Raw genomic sequence first — 15717 nt, 5'->3', positions numbered from 1 at the left:
GAGCCTGGCGCGGGGCGGGGGGCCGGTGAGGGGCCGAGGGGCGGAGGCGCGGGCCACGGCCCATTTCCTCCTCGGGAGTCGGGACGGGAGACAAAGCGGCGGCGGCGGCGGCGGCAGCGCTCGGCGTCGGGGCCTTTGGGATCCTCCTCTCCTCCTCCTGCGCTCGCACCCCTCTCACCGCAGGTAACTGCCGGCGCCCCCTCGGCTCCGGGCCGGGGTCCCCCCGACGGGCCCCCTCCCCTCCCCCGCCATTACGTCCCGGGCGCCCCACCCCGGCCCGCGCCCCTGCTGCGGCTTCCCCCGAACTTTCCGAGACGCGCCGCGCGGCGCCCCTCCCGGCCCTGGGGAGTGCTGGGCGCCCCCTGCCCCGCCACGCCACGGGGGGGGAGCTGGGGGGGCGGGGGGAGGTGCCCGGGCAGGCCGGGCACCTCTGTGGGCAAGTTTGGGGCGCTCCCTCCCAGGGCTCGGCGGCGCGTCCCCCGCGCCGGCCAACTTTCTCCGGGCCTCCAAACTAACTTTGTTAAGTTGTTGGGCGACGCCAAAGCCCCCTCCCCCCTGCTCCCCTCCCGCGCCGGGGCGGAGGGGGAGGGGCGGAGGGGGAGGGGCGGCCGTCCGGGCTTCCGAGCCGGTCACTTCCCTTGGGAAGAATCCGCATTTTGTTCCCCGGGCGGGGCGGGGGTCCGCTCGCGGGGATCGGATTACTTTCCCGGTAGTTGGATTGTTTGATGTTTTTCCTGGTTTCTCTTTCCTTTCCTTCCTCCCTCCCCCACCCAGAAGGGTCTCCGGTCTGGGGCCGGAATTCGAATCCCACCTCCCCGGCCGTTTCTTCCGGGAAAGGGATTAATTCCAAAGAGTCATTTCTGGCCCTCCTTCCAGTGTGGGAGCCCGGTCCGTTCGCGTTCGTGAAGTTCCGTGGCCTGGTAAATCAAACGCACCACGCCCATGTGGACTCGAACTTGGACCGCACAAGTACTGCCAGCTTTTTGTGCTGATTCAGCTTTTTAGAAATCGGATCTCGGTGTGGCTCAGGGTCGTCTTGTAGTGGGAAGAGCTTTCAGACAAGGAGTTTCCCCACTCAAACCAAATGCCGAGATAAACTATGTTGCCCCCATCTTTGTAACTCCCCCCCGCCCCCATTGGATTTTCTGCGTTGTAGCTACGTAACACGAGTTGGAAAACTTTTGTCGAAACAATCACACCCTTAGAGCTCCTTGATAGGGAAGCTGTTTTGATGGGGGGTGGGGAGGAATAGGGATTCCATTTTGCTTTTCATACGGTACTGCCCATACAGGTTTGCCTCGCTTTAAGAAAATTCCATATTAAAAAGCACATCAATGTAGTAAATATTAAGCATGCCAGTAATAATACTGATACTTGTTTATTGCTTTGGGGTTTCCAAAGTGCTTTCTTCACAGTCCTGTGAATTAGAAAGTGGAGGCGAATTATTCCCATTTTACACATGAGAAAAGAGGAAAAGTTACCTGCTTGTGTCTGAGTCCCAGTGAAAGCCTATCTGTCCATGTGTCTCAAAGTCCAATGTGCCATCCCCCGTGCCATGCTGCCCAGCACTAGGCTACGTGCTTTTAGGGATGTAAAAGAAATACAAAGTGTCATCTTTGACCGTGGAGATAGCCCTGTTAACTGCCTGTGGACTATTCTAAAACAAACCTGTTCAAAAACTTTCAATGTCTAGTCACAATAACTACAAAATAAAGAAAGAACTCCCTAGGCTGGCCCTCAAGAGTTCTCCATAATAGGACATACTTCCTCCTCCTTTTATGGTCCACCGGTACCATCCATTCCACCCCAGTGGAGTACTTGTCATTCGCAGTTCAGAGGTGTGGTGTATTTGAAAGAGGGGTTTAACAGAAAACCTGGGTTCGAGTTCTGGCTCTGCTTAGCCTTATCGTGGCAAGTTCTTTTGTCTTGGTGAGACTCACTTTTCTTATCTTTAAAATGGGAATAATTGCAGTACCTGCTTTGCCTGGTTATTCTGAGGTTGATCTGAGTCTTAGTAAACCTTAAAGCTCATTATCAAAGTGTGAACTGCACCCTTATCCCTTTGTTGCTTTGGATGCAGCTCTTCTCTCTGTGTAGAATGCCCTTTGCGCCCGATCTTTATCTGCCCACCTTTCAAGAGCCAACTCAAATGTTGGCATTTCCATGAAGTCTTCTTACTTGATTTGGAAGTAATCCCTGAAGTGCCAGGGTACTTTACTCCTCATGGCATTTTAAAAAACAATAATAATTTGTGTGCTTGTCTTGTCTCCCATGAATAAGCTCCTTGAGGGAAAGACTGTTCCTATCAGTCTTTGTCTCTGCCACATCACTTTGCACGTAGGCATTCTATAAATATTTTAATGAAAGATATAAAGTCTGTAACAAAGAAGGATGTTTTTGCTCCTGCTGATGTCATTGACTGGGCATGGGATGGGTTTGTTTATTATCTGATGGATACAGTTCTTTTAGAAATTGTTTATATTAAATATGCAAACTATATTTTAAGAACTTTTTTTAATTTAAATTTATTTATTTAACATATTTGGTTTTCAGCATTGATTTTCACAACAGTTTGAATTACAAATTTTCTCCCCATTTCTACCCTCCCCCCCACTCCAAGATGGCTTATATTCTGGTTGCCCTGTTCCCCAGTCAGCCCTCCCCTCTATCACCCCCCTCTCCTCTCATCTCCTTTTCCCTTCCTTTCTTGTAGGGCAAGATAAATTTTCTACGCCCCATTGCCTGTGTATCTTATTTTTTAGTTGCATGCAAAAACTTTTTTTTTTTTGGAACATCTGATTTTAAAACTTTGAGTTCCAAATTCTCTCCCCTCTTCCCTTCCCACCCACCCTCCCTAAGAAGTCGAGCAATTCAACCTAGGCCACACATGTATCATTATGTAAAACCCTTCCACAATACTCATGTTGTGAAAGACTAACTATATTTTGCTCCTTCCCAACCCATCCCGCTTTATTGAATTTTCTCCCTTGACCCTGTCCCCTTTCCAAAGTGTTTGTTTTTGATTACCTCCACCCCCATCTGCCCTCCCCTCCATCATCCCCCCCCCTTTTATTTTTTTTTATCTTCCTCCCTCTTCTTTCCTGTGGGGTAGGATACCCAACTGAGTATGTATGGTATTCCCCCTCAGGCCAAATCTGATGAGAGCAAGGTTCACTCATTCCCCCCCCACCTGCCCTCTCCCCCCCTCCCACAGAACTGCTTCCTCCTGCCACCTTTACGTGAGATAATCCACCCCATTCTATCTCTCCCTATCTCCCTCCCTCAGTATGTTGCTCTCTCATCCCTTAATTTCATTTTGTTTCTTTTAGATATCTTCCCTTCATCTTCAACTCACCCTGTGTCTGTTCTCTCTCTTTTACATATATATATATAAAAACACACACATATATATATATATACACATACGTACACATACATACATATACACATAGATACATACACATTCACTTATATATATATACATAAACATATATATGCATATTCCCTTCAACTACCCTAATACTGAGGTCTCATGAATCATACTCATCATCTTTCCATGTAGGAATGTAAACAAAACAGTTCAACTTTAGTAAGTCCCTTGCAATTTCCGTTTCTTGATTACCTTTTCATGCTTCTCTTGATTCTTGTGTTTGAAAGTCAAATTTTCTATTCAGCTCTGGTCTTTTCACTGAGAAAGCTTGAAAGTCCTCTATTTTATTGAAAGTCCATATTTTGCCTTGGAACATGATACTCAGTTTTGCTGGGTAGGTAATTCTAGGTTTTAATCCTAGCTCCATTGACCTTCGGAATATCGAATTCCAAGCCCTTCGATCTCTTAATGTAGAAGCTGCCATTCTTGGGTTATTCTGATTGGGTTTCCACAATACTCAAATTGTTTCTTTCTGGCTGCTTGCAGTATTTTCTCCTTGATCGGGGAGCTCTGGAATTTGGCAACAATATTCCTAGGACATTTCTTTTTGGGATCTATTTGAGGAGGCGATCGATGGATTCTTTCAATTTCTATTTTGCCCTGTGGCTCTAGAATATCAGGGCAGTTCTCCTTGATAATTTCTTGAAAGATGGTATCTAGGCTCTTTTTTTGATCTTGGCTTTTAGGTAGTCCAATAATTTTTAAATTATCTCTCCTGGATCTATTCTCCAGGTCAGTGGTTTTTCCAAGGAGATATTTCACATTGTCTTCCATTTTTTCATTCCTTTGGTTCTGTTTTATAATATCCTGATTCCTCATAAAGTCACTAGCTTCCACTTGCTCCAATCTAATTTTTAAGGTAGCATTTTCTCCAGTGGTCTTTTGGACCTCCTTTTCCATTTGGCTAATTCTGCCTTTCAAGGCATTCTTCTCCTCATTGGCTTTTTGGAACTCTTTTGCCATTTGAGTTAATCTATGTTTTAAGGTGTTGTTTTCTTCAGTGTATTTTTCGGTATTTTTTTGGGTCTCCTTTAGCAAGTCATTGACTTGTTTTTCATGGTTTTCTCGCATCCTTCTCATCCTCATCCAATTTTTCCTCTACTTCTCTAACTTGCTTTTCCAAATCCTTTTTGAGTTCTTCTATGGCCTGGGGCCAGTTCATGTTTTTCTTGGAGGCTTTGGTTGTAGGCTCTATGACTTTGTTGTCTTCATTAGGCTGTATGTTTTGGTCTTCTTTGTCACCAAAGAAAGAATGCAAAGTCTGAGACTGAATCTCGGTGCGTTTTCGCTGCCTGGCCATATTCCCAGCCAACTAACTTGACCCTTGAGTTTTTCAGTGGGGTACGACTGCTTGTAAATTACAGAGTTCTATGTTCCACGTTTGGGGGGGAGGTGCCAGCTCTGTCACACCAGCACTCCTCCTTCCCCAAGAACCCCCAACCCGAACTGGGCTTAGATCTTCGGCAGGCTGTGCACCCCTGCTCTGATCCGCCACTTAATTCCTCCCACCAGGTGGGCCTGGGGCCGGGAAGTAACAACAGCTGTAGCTGTCCCACCTCCGCTGCCCCTGGGGCTGGAAGCTGAACCAGGAACTCCTTCCACTCCCGCAGCTTTTCCCACTAACCTTCTCCACAGTCTTTGGTGTTTGTGGGTTGAGGGGTCTGATAACTGCTGCAGCTCACTGAATCAGGGCGCTAGGGCATGCTTTGCCCGGTTGCTGGTCTTGTTGGTCCACGCCGCTCAGGCTGGGCTCTGCTCCACTCCATTCCCAGCTCCCAGCTCCGTGTGGAATAGACCTCACCCAGAGACCATCCAGGCTGTCCTGGGCTGGAGCCCTGCTTCCCTCTGCTGTTCTGTGGGTTCTGCCGTTCTAGAATTGGCTCAGAGCCATTTTTTATAGGTTTTTGGAGGGACTCGGTACGGAGCTCACTCTAGTCCCTGCTTACCAGCCGCCATCTCGGCTCCGCCCCCCTATTTTAAGAACTTTACAAACACTGCTAGTAAGAAAGTGTCTGAGGCTGGATTTGAATTGGGGACTTGCTGACTCCTACTTGAGTGTTTATATCAGCTGCTTAGGTGCTTTGTGGACATTCTTTTCTGTTTGGCTTCACTATCACTGTTCTTCCCTAGAGCAAATAGGACCAGTTTAGCAGAAACAGATTTGTATCTGTATTGGTTGTTCCTGAATGAAAACTTTGGGACTCAGATTGGGAGTCTGAACATTGTGTTTTATTTTATAAGGGTATACAATTGATTAAAATATATTCATGCTTTTCTTTTAAGGTGTGATGAATAAATTCCAGTTTGTTCCCCTTAGTACGGTCTCTGCCTTTGGGTCATGCAGAACGCTTGCTAGGATACATTTTGGTCCTCAGTATGTGTTCACAGGGTCATGGATTTACAGCTGTGAGGGGATCTTCAAGCCAATGAGTCCAGTCTCTTCATTTTACAAATGAGGAAATAGGCCCAGAGAAGAGGGCAGTTAGTGACAGAGCTGAGAAACTCTGAGAAGGTCAAGTGCGCTTTTCTACAGCACCATTCTCTAAAGCAAAACCAATGAACAACTTGAACATTTAACTCTGTTCGTGTAATCTATTAAGACAGAAGTCTGGTATGGATTTGATAAAGTATCTTTATTGACTTATGTTTTTATTTCTGCCTGCAAACATCCAATAACACTGTACAAATTTGTGGGTAATTTACCTAAACTAGTTGCAGAAATGCTGAGCTTGTCTTTTGTAAAAAGTTCCCTAAAACTGAAACATTTAATTCAACATGTATTTGTTAAGCAGTTCTTATTTACAGAAACCTGTGCCAGGTTCTGGAGAAGTTAACAATGATTAAATAAGATGGGTTACTACTTTATTGGACCTTAACATCTACTAGGAGCATATAAGACATATAAATCATGAAAAAATAAAATAATACATGACATGAGTAGGTAGAAAGGACTGGGAAAAGGCTTCATGGACGAAGTGGCATGGGTCAGTCTAATATTTAATATTTAAAGAGGGAATGATACTTGAGATTTAAAATTAGGAGAAAGGAAGAGAGGAAAAGAATGCTGAATGTATATGTGAAATTTTTTTGCGCTTCCAGTGTTAGTTGGTAGCTGTTATCTAAACCCCTACTGACACTCAGAAAACAAAAAAAAAAATGAGATACTTGGTCACAAATAAAGAACTAGGATGCTTTAAAATATTTTTGTCAGTATGAGACCAATTTTAATATAGGAGATGTTAAATGTTATAAGTTCTGTAATAATAAATTCTTCCATTTATATAATGCTTTGTACATTTCAAAGGACTTGAACATGTATTCTTTTTTTAACCCTTAAAACAGCTGTGCGTTGGAGGTGTAGGGCAAGTACTGTTGTCCCTTTCCTACAGATTAAAAAGTTAGAACATGACAGGGGAACCTGGTTTCCCTACGTGTTCTTCAGCTAATTAATTAGCTTTGTCACTTTTGGCAAGGCAGGCTTGAGACGTCAGTTTCCCTGCCTGTAAAATGAGAAGATTGTATTACCGATCTCTAATGCTTTTTCTGGGTCTAAATTAAGTCCAGTCTGTGGCTCAACCAAGGTCATCGGGTAGTTATTGATAGAGCTCACTGTGTTTTCTCATCGCATAAAATTGGAAAGTCAACCCAGTTGTAAACCGTGTTGGGGGTGGTGTGTGGGTGACCAGGTTACTAGTTTCATGTGTAAGCTTGAAATGTAATACTGAAAAAGGTGCACCGTTTGCTGTGTATACATCAGTGACGGTGGTTGTAGGATCCAGTCTGCAGCTTAACTGTATCTGGTATAGCCAAGCCTTTTACTTTAAAGATCTACGCCTGTAATTATTTGAGGCCATAGAAGTGAGATGACAAAGGACTGAACATAAGGCAGGATTTAAAGGTGTATTACGTATGCGTATACACACACTCCCAAAAATTTTAGTGCCTTTAATAGCAGTTCACTAACTGAAAAGTGTCATCCTTAACTTTCCTGTGGCATTTTGTCTCCCAACTCTGTCAGCTAAAGAACTTTGCCACACAATCCATGAAAAAAAATCAACCCAGTGCTCGTGGAGCTCCCCTCTCCTTCATTTCACTTCACTCAGACATCTTCCTCTACTAGCTCTTCCTTCATCGTAAGACATGGAGAAGTGGGCCTTCTCTAGTCCAAGGCAAATGGCTCTACATGCACCTTTGATCCCATTTTGTCTCATATTATCCAGTAAATTGCCCCCTCTCTTCATTAATCTTTATTGCCTCCCTGTCTTCTGGCTATTCCTTGTTGCCTGCAAACAGGCCTACCTCTCAAAACTTTCACTTGGTCTGAGCATCTCTGCTGGCTCTTGGCCTGTATCTCAACTCCCCTTTTTGGCTAAACTTGAGAAGGCCATTTGTACTTAGTGCCTTCACTTCTCTCCTTCCACTTGATTCTAAACTCTGCTATCTGGTGTCCAGTTTCATTTAAAAGGAAATTTCTCTCTAAAGTTACTAATATTCTCTTAATTGTTAAATCTAATGGCCTTTTCCCCATTACTATTCATTATTCTTGATAATCTCTGCAGCCTTTGACACTGTTAATCACCCTCTTTTCTTTGATCCTTTCTAGGCTTCCAATGCAGTGTACTTTGCTGGTTTGTATGCATTCCTGCCCATCTGACTGCTCCTTCTCAGTCTCCTTTGCTAGATCTTTTTCCACGTCCATGCTGCTAACCTTGGGTGTCCCTGAAGGGTCTGTCCTGAGTAGCTAGATGGATACAGCTAGCCCTGGAATCATGAAGAGCGGAGTTCAAATTCAGCTTCAGATAGTAACTATATGATCCTGGGCATTTAACCTCTGCTTTGGTTCCCTCAGCTGTAAAACGGGGATAATAGCACCTTCTTGACAGGGCTGTGGTGAAGATCAGATGAGATAGTATTTGGAACTTGTTTAGCAAAGTGCCTGGCACTGAGTGGGTAAATACATGCCTGCCCCCTCTCCTCCCTCTGTCCCATTTGGTGATCTCATCAGCTCCCATCAGTTCAGTTGTTTCTAATGTAGATAATTCCCCAAACCATATCCAGCCCTCATATTTCTCCTGAGCTCCAGTTTTGCATTGCCAACTGATTCTTGGACTCAAAATCAATATAACCAAAACAACGTATTATTTCTCCTCCCTCCCTCCCTTCCCCCAACCTTTCATTCCTCCTACTTTTCCTATTACTATCCAGGGTACCACCATTCTCCCAGTCACCCAGACTCGTAATGTTAGTTTCACCCTTGGCTGCTCACTTTCACTCAACCCACATGTCTGTTCTGTAGCTAAATCTTGTCCCTTCTACTTTCACATCTCATATGTCTGTCCCGCTTTCTAACCTCACAGGGCTACCACCCCGTGCAGGCACTCAAAATTTCATGCCTAGACTTCTAGTGTTTTCAGTAGCTTTTTGGTTGTCTCAAGTGTCTACTCACTTCAATTATTTTTCCATGTGTACTGCCGCAGGTCTGACCCTGTCACCTTCCCCTCCCTGTTACCTCCAGGATCCAATATAAACTCTTCTGCGCTTTTGAAGTATTTTAGGACTTGACCCGTTCCTACCTTTCCAGTCTTTTTTTTTAAGTAAGTTTTTGTTGATGTCTGTTGTGTTTGACATGAGCATAGTTATTTTTGGTATCCCTTCACCTCCTGCTCCGAGAGAAGCCATCCAATATCTAGTTTTTTTTAAAATGTCAGCACAACTGATTGGTACATTGAAAAAGTCCAACACCCGTGGACCTCCCGCTTCCACAGAGGGGTAGATTGGGGGTGTCTTCTCAGAACTCTTCACTTGAGCCCTACTCGATCTTCATAATTTTATTACATTTGCTTTTGAGTTTTTCTTCTGTGGTTCTTTACATTGACATTGTTAGAGTCTTTGTATACTGTTTTCTTGGATCAGCTTGTTTAATTATATAATTACACATCTATATATGTATATGCAGTTTATCTTAGATACTATACCCTTATTAGAGAAATCTGATACAAAATTTTCCCATTTGATCAATTATTTTATCCTAGATGTATTAATGTCTGTGCAGGAGCTTTTCAGTTATCTATTTCCTCTTTTATAATTGCCTCTATCTCTTGTTTGGTTACAGCTGTGAGCAGTGTATGATCTACTCCTCTTCTAATTTTTAAATAGGATTATCTTTAATATTAAAGGTGTGAGTTGTTGTGGAATGTGGTGTAAAGTGTTAGTCTAAACCTGATTTCTGCCAGACCGCTGTTCAGTTTCCCAGCAGGTTTTATCAGAGTTATTCATTTCCGTTTTTTCTGATTCTCCTTTGTCCAGTCCGCTCCATTGATCTAGCTCTATTTTCCGATTGATGGCTGCTGATTTGTAACATAGTTTGAGGTCTGGAAGCGCTTTTCCTCCCTCTGTTGCTCTTTCTTTTCGTTGTTCCCTTGACATTGTAGTTTTTTTTTCTTTTTTCCAAATGAATTTTGTTATTTACTAAGTCGCATTAAGTGTCCTTTTGGGAATTTGATTGGTATAGTGTTAAAAGTATAAATGGTCATTTTTATCGTATTAGCATGGCCTTCCCACGAGCACTGAATATTCTTTCAGCTATTTAAGTTTTCTTTCCTCAAAGAGCACTTTGTAATTGAATCTATACAAGTCTTTTTGTGCATGTTTCCAGTCTTACACCTTATTCCTCCCCATGTACTCTGCGTTCTAGTGATACTGGGTTTTTTGGTCTTCTAGAACATGACACTCCGTCTCCCTATTCTGTGCCCCTTCATTACCTGGAGTTGTCTCCCTCATTTCTGCCTCATGGCTTCCTTTAGTACTTATGGCAGATCCTTTCTGATGGATGGAAATGTTTCTTGTCCCCCGGCCCCTCCCCCACAACTGCAGGCGACTTCTTTCTGAGATTCTCTTCCATTTATACTATGTATCTTGTGTGTATCTAGTTATTTGCATATTATCCACTCCATTAGAACATGAGCTTCAACTTTTGTGTCCCTGAGGCTTAGTATAATCCCCAAGCCCATTGTTAGAGTTTAATAAAGGCCTGTTGATTGACTGATATTTTTTGGTCGGCCTTTCTCTACTATAAAGCAACGAGACGCAACCATTACCAGTCTTACCTTCTCTCCTGGTGTCAGCATCTGCTGTGGGCCCGGTGCTGTGCTAAATAGTCACTCTTCTCCTGCTGCTCGAATTCCATCTGGGAAGAAGATGGAGCATTTGTACATAATTCAGTATATACACAATAAATACGAGGTGGTTTTGGAGGAAGGTGCTGGCTGCTTAGAGCTGCCGGGAAAGACTTTCACATAGGAGGTGTTTTAATTACACTTTGAAGGAAGCTGGGAATTCTGACATGGAGGTGAGGAAAGAGTGCCATCTCAGGCATGGGGGCAGACGTCGTGTGTGAGAAAGGACAAGAAAACCAGCGTGGCTGAACTGAACAATGTGTGATGGTGAGTAAGGTCGGTTAAGCCTTGGAAAGCTAGGCTGGGGCCGGGTTGTCAAATAAAGGAATTTGCATTGGATTCTAGAGGGAAGATTGGAAGCAGGAGAGTGATGTGGCCACACCTTTCGGAATCTCAGTTTGGCAGCGGAGGATGGATTGGTGGGGGATATACTTAAGTCAGGGAGCCCAATAGGATGTTATTGGTGTTAGCGTATTCGGACTGTTGAAGGATATTAGTTGTGTGAGCGGAAAGAAGGGACCAAATGCAAGTGATAATAGGGATGTAGAATCCATAGCCCTTGACACTTGGTTTGGTATGTATGGTGAGAGAGAGTGAGGAGTTAGTGATACTTCCAGGGTTGTAAATCTCAGTCACTGGAAGCGTAGTGGTACCCTTAAAAGAAATAGGGAAGAGGGTTGGGTTCTAAGGCAAAGCTCATGAGTTCTGTTTTAAACATCTAGTTTGAAATGTCGCATAGGCTGCTGGACACACACACACACACACTCACACACTCTCTCTTACACTTCCACTTCATGGTATCATGGAAAGAACACTTGCTTTGGACTCAGGATTGGAGTTTAAATCCTTTCTTTGTCAGTTCGGATCTCATCTCTGCTGTTCACTAGACATGTTACCTTGCAGAAGTCACTTAATTTCCATGGACTTCAATTTCTTCATCTGTAAAATTGGTGGTGATGTGTTCTAGATGCCCTCGAAGGCCCCGTACAGCTCTAAATCTGTGATCCTGAGATCATGATAATTGAATGCTAGGCAACTGATCAACAGGTCAGCCTGAAAGTGTAGAAAGAGAAGGCCTAGGGTCCAACTTTGTGTTCTGAATAAACCATTTTCCTTAATGCATGGATATTATTTATGAGACTGTTTTTTGAAGTCATCAGCAAGGACTTCCAATGAATATATAGAGCTAAATTTTAGGAAGATCATTAACAAGTTGGAGAAATTCAGATCATGGTGACCCAAAATGGCGAAAGAGGCCTCCATGCTTTAGAAGAGTGAGTTGAAAGAACTGGGGATACTTGGTGGGAGAGAAGACTTAGGAGGGGAACAGAGTATCTGAAGGGCTTTGACACAGGGATTAGGCTGGTTTTCTGCTTGGCCCTAGAAGATAGAACTAGAAATAACAGGTGGAAGGTTCAGAGAAGCTATCCAAAAGTGAAATGGGCTGCCTCTTGAAGTTGTGGGTTTTTTCTCCCAATGACTCTTTAGCTGAAGGTTGGATGGATGTTAGGGCTTTAGAGTTCCCACTTGGACTAAATGACTCTGAGATGGGATGGAAGGGAGTAAAATAATTCAGTATATAGTACTTAAGATTGCCTTAAATCTTTTTTCAAAAACATTGTTAATACGCTTCTTCTATAAAGTGGGAAACTTCATTCATTCATGACATTATTAATTATAATTAATTATATTATTATATAATATAATATTAATATATAATAACATAATAGCACATTAATAATAAAATCAATAACAATAATTAATAATATTATAATATAATAATATTAATATAATATAATTATATTAATTCATGACATTAAGTGTGGATACACTTGTACATTTGGGAAAGTGTTCCTTGAAGCATCAATTCAAGAAATATGCCGTGGCATTACAGCATTTATTTTCAGTCTTAGATCTTGTAAAATGTGAAGCATTGAGGTCTCCTGTATCCCTGATGTTGCAGACTGGGATTGATTGTGGTCCACTGACAGAACTGTTTGCAAATGCTTGAGTTGTTCTCTTGTCTGATATTCACTTAATGTGAGGTCTGAACTCATTCCTAATCTAAAGTCTGAAGTGTGCAGAAAAAACTCACTACAAAACAAGTATTTAGCTTTAGGAACACTTAAATGTTCATTATTTTTTTTGTTTCTGTTTTTCACAAATATAGAGACATTTCCCTCTTTTGTGCAAATGGCTCTGTAACCTCATTTCTAATGGAGCTTGAAATTAACATGGCATTTTCTATTTACTTGTTGATGTACTGTCATCTATCAGAGGTGTTCAGTTGGGATTTAATTTATGCTTATTCTTGCGACTGCAAGTTACTTCTACAATATGTAGTAAATACAGTTGTACTGGACACTGTAAAGTTCCAATATAATTAATTTTAACAACCTGTTACAAAGCGTTTATGGATAGTTTGTTTTTATTTTTAAGTTTGCCACCTTTTTTAGTCTTTCCAGTTTAATTAAATGGAGGTTGGTAAGGAGTGGATTTACTGATGGGGAAGTTATTTTCATATCTAGACCTGAAACATTTTTTCTAGGCTTTAAAGAATGTAAAGCTGTGTTAAGATTTTTATCCTAAAATTTGGAGATGTGAAGTTTTAGCCAAGATAATGTGTAGCTCAAAAATTCTGTGTTTTGACCTTTTATTAAATACAAGGTCTTGTTTTAATGTTAAATGAAATGTGAATTCTGCAGGATGGCTTGAGAGTAGGCTAGGTTAGTTCTGGTTATACAGAGAAAAATTCTATTATATCAGTGAACCGCTTAAAATCTATTACTATGCTAGAATTTTGCAAATATTTTACAAAATTGTTGTTTCTAGATTTTGGAAATATTTTGTTGTGATGGTGTTCCTGCCATGATTTAACCTGTATAAATTACAGGCCTTGCTGGCTTCTTTATCCAGAGTAGTTTTGCTATCCTAAAGGTCTTCTACTTTACTATTAAAACCAAATTTGACTGTAGCTTGTGCTTATACTTAAAAGTGCTAATATAGTTAGAACTGTGAAAATACTTTGAATGGGGCCCACTTAAGGTTGGTTTAAAGTATAGGAAACTATTAATTTGCATTGGTAATTGTCCCCCCTTATTTCTGAAGACAGGAAGTATGGTACTCCTGATATTTTTACATTTGGCATATTGAATATTTAAATATTAATTATCTCTTATACTTAAAAGAGTGGTAGTATACAGTTAGGTAATGGGTGAGAATTGAAAAGGTGAAAATGTTGCTTAATTATTGGTATGCTTTTCCTGGAGTTCCCTATTCATGGGACAGACTAGCATGTATTCCCACAAGTGTTAATGATTGATTATAGTCATCATTTATGTTTAGTTAGGTCACTGTAGTTTCTAGACAAAAGGGACTATTTTTAGCTTAGAACCACATCATTTTGTAAATGTTCTTTTCAGGGGGAGAAAAGCTGAACTGGCTTAATAGAATGCTAGCTTGATCACTAGAGTAGGGATGCTGCCATTTCTTCATCATTGTCCCTTCAAAGTTATGTTAAATATTTGTGTTTAAATATTTGTTGAATTGAGGAAGGAAATTTGAGGCAGCCTTTGAAAGAAATCAAAGTTCAGATAGACTCTTTAGAAAGAGTAAAAAGGATATTTTTTCTAGGTAACTGAATTTAAGTGTAGTATTTATATGCACTTTAGTACCCAGTTCTCTATTGTTCTTTCTCTTCACTCCACTTTCTTTCTGAGACTTAAGCATTTATGTTGATGAATATTAACATTATCATATCCCTCTTAACACGCAGTTCCTCAGTCTGTTGAATTTCTTATATCTCCTTTCAACTGTACACGGGCAAGGTCCTACCTGCTTTAGATACTTCATCATTTCAATATGTTTAAAAAGGGGAACCAAGAAAAGTTTTTATGTGAAACTGGAAATAGCTGTTACACATGGTTTGCCTAAAGAAAAAAAAAAGGTTATACTGAGTTTAATACATTTGCTACAGAACTTTGTATTGCCCTCTGAACTTTTTGTTTTTTCTCTTCGGGTTGGTTGTCTTACTGGATTCTCTTACTAGAAGTAATCTTTCCCCAGAATCTCATTTGAGCCGTTTTCTTTGACCTGGGCTGTGCATTTACCACTTGTGTGACTTTTTTTGTGTACATGTCATTTACTTTCCCCTATTCTCAAAACCTTGATGCTATCTTGGTCTCTTCCTTCTTTTTCATGACTAGATACTATGAAAGAAACTAATCGAGACAATGAGCAAGTTTTTATTAAGGATGTACTGTATGCCACCCACTGTTTTCTGGGCATACAAAGAAAGGCAAAAAACAGTCCCTGTTATTGCTTCAGTAAATATTAGTATGCAATATAAATCCACAAGATAATAATTTCTTTGTGTTACTAACAAAAACAAGGAAAATGAAGAGAAAATACATTCAGACCAACTAGAGAATGCTTAAGATATATGAGAGGTAATCTACCAAGACACAGAGAGAATTTATAATAACTACAAAACAGACTTTTCAGAAATAATATTAATGGTTGGGCAATGCCTAATATAGTGAAAATTATGATGTTGCCTAAATTAGTCTAGAGATTTAGTGCTATAGTAAATTACCAAGGGGTTACTTTAGGCAACAATAAAAAATTCATTTGGAAGCAGAACAGGTCAAGAAATGATAAGTGTAGAAGCAAAAAAGCAAGGAAAGCCTAGTATTATAAAACATCGACTTATATTGTATGTAAAGCAGTAATTATCAATCTTATTTGATGCTGCTTAAGTAGGAAAGAAGATTAAAGACTTCATAATCAATAATAGAAACACATGGGTGAAGCCACTCAGTGTTTGCTGAACTTGAGAATTTAAAGTACTGGGGGAGGAATGCCTTGTTGGACAAGAATTCCCATGGAAACTAGAAAGCATTTTGGTGGAAAATAGGTTTAGAACAACAACATAAACCATGGAAAAAAAATCGCAATTCCCAGTTAACGGGCATCTACTTTGTTTCCAAGTCTTTCCTATCATAAAAGTGCTGCTGGCTGTAAGTAGTTTGGTGTATATGGGGACTTTCTTCTCATCAATACCTCTGTGGGGTACGAGCGTAGTAATGGAATCTCCAAGTCATAGGGTGTGGA

General features: G+C 41.3%; 1 protein-coding gene across 1 annotated transcript in view; it reads left to right on the top strand.

The window, feature by feature from the left end:
* The window catches only part of CTNNA1 (catenin alpha 1), a 150666-nt gene continuing 134949 nt past the window's right edge, over positions 1 to 15717 (top strand). Inside the window, exon 1 of the mRNA XM_036751775.1 lies at positions 1 to 183. The gene's annotated coding sequence lies outside the window, so the exon portion shown is untranslated. The remainder of the gene's footprint in view (positions 184 to 15717) is intronic.

This window comes from Trichosurus vulpecula, chromosome 3, assembly GCF_011100635.1.
Source record: "Trichosurus vulpecula isolate mTriVul1 chromosome 3, mTriVul1.pri, whole genome shotgun sequence".
Classification (NCBI taxonomy): Eukaryota; Metazoa; Chordata; class Mammalia; order Diprotodontia; family Phalangeridae; genus Trichosurus; species Trichosurus vulpecula.
Note: the sequence above shows the minus strand (reverse complement) of the source record. Positions and strands in the feature narration are given on the sequence as shown.